The sequence below is a fragment of the Cebus imitator genome, unplaced genomic scaffold, assembly GCF_001604975.1.
Source record: "Cebus imitator isolate Cc_AM_T3 unplaced genomic scaffold, Cebus_imitator-1.0 Scaffold32, whole genome shotgun sequence".
NCBI lineage: Eukaryota > Metazoa > Chordata > Mammalia > Primates > Cebidae > Cebus > Cebus imitator.
Genome location: NW_016107347.1, coordinates 5199213 through 5201196, shown reverse-complemented (window position 1 = coordinate 5201196; position 1984 = coordinate 5199213).

Here is a 1984-nt window from a genome sequence, read left to right as displayed (position 1 = left end):
CTCCCCCCCTCCGCCCCGATCCCTTCAGCCACCGGAATAGCAGGGCCTAGAGGCACACACAACCACGCCTGGCTAATTTTTAAATTTTTTTGTAGAGATGGAGTTTTCCTGTGTCGCCAAGGCTGACCTCAAACTATCCTCTCCCTTAGGCCTCCCAAAATGCGGGGAATACGGGCGTGAGCCACAGCTCCCGGTGTTGTTCCTCTTTTACTTCCTTGTTGTACCCCAACTATCCTTACCCCTCGTGCCCTGAAAACTTTTGCATTGGATAAGTACCGTTCCTAAAGAGACTCTAGAACTGGGCGCCAGTCTCCAGTTAAAATTGTGAAGCTTTATGGTCTGTGTATCAAAAGGAACCTCAGTAGCTCCCAAGAGCGAAAGTGATAACTGACCATAGCACCCAACTTAAAAATCCTGTAATTTTGCCTTTAGGACTTAACGGTAATAGAATGGCACTCCTCACTGCCTCCTAACCACTGAAGCTGCTGCCCATGCACCTTCTCTGCTGCATGGCTCCTGGACTAAGCAGCCTCCCTTTGATCAAGCAGGTAAAGACCAAATAAAGTTGTCAGACTATATACCCTGCCCAGTGTGCAGTCTAGACCCAGGCTTTGTCTGCCAAGAGCCTAGAAATGTTGACCACAGTTATTAAGCCTGGTCAGTGTAAGACTAATTCTGATTACCTAAGTACCATTAGGTAAATGTGCTAGCTATAGATTTAAGTGACATAAAAGATCTTTACATCTTAAGAATTCTCCAAGAGATCTATGGGATTTTTATGTATTTATTCATTAAAAGATCTGTAAACAACATTTTATACAAATCTTGAGCGATTCTTTTACAAAAATATCCAGAACTCATAACACTTTACAGAAACAAAACAACAGACCTAGGGAAATGAAGCAGCTTCAGGCTGCAGGGATAAAGACTCCCATTCCTGAAGTAAGGGTCTCCTCCTAGAGGGATAGTCAGGATCCATCACAGTAAACCCTTCTACTCCCATTTTATAAACATCCAATTATTAACTGTTCCCTCTGGGTTGGAGTGTAAGAAGAGACCAAATGGAGAGATGTCTAATAGAAGTCCCACTGGGGGTAAGCTGCTTAACTAACATTAAAAAAAAGACATAGGCTCAGTTCTATTCCCTGGGCCCTCATCTGTAGGAATTATATTATACAGCACCAGTCTTAAATGGTGTTCTGCTTCAGATTCATGCAGACCTGAAAGAGTTGTAATGACAATACTGTACAAGTCAATAAACTGTATCACAATACAACTTATGCAATTCTGTAAGGTTGAATAAATACTTTCTGTGCCAGTTAAAACCATCAGCAGAAACTGAAGAAAACAAACTGACATTTGCTATAACATTAATCAATGAAAAGTGCACCATCTGAACTTGAATTTGCCCATGAGTTAAAACGCGCGTGTGTGCGCGCGCACGCACACACACACACGCGCACACACACAAAGTGCACCATCACTGAAAAATTTCTCTTTCTAATCGCTACTACTACTACTTTAGATATTAAAGGTCTAGATGACTAAGTGGTATGTATTCAAGAAATGTTCATATTTTGAGAAAAATAGAGCAAAAATTTCAACATTTCTAGGGAATAAGGAGTCTCATCTAGGCACCTACAAAGTCCCTTATTCTCAGAGCTGAAAAGTGGCTCTGGTACACTTAATAGAAAATTTTTATTAATAAAATAAATAGCTATATAATCCTACCAAGGGCCAGGTGTGGTGGCTCATACCTGTAATCCTGGCACTTTGGGAGGCCAAGGTGGGCGGATCATGAGGTCAGGAGTTTGAGACCAGCCTGGCCAACATGGTGAAACCCCATTTCTAATAAAAATACAAAAATTAGCTGGGTGTGGTGGCAGGCACCTGCAATCCCAGCTACTCAGGAGGCTGAGGGAGGAGAATCGCTTGAACCTGGGAAGTGGAGGTTGCAGTGAGCCAAGATCACACCATTGCACTC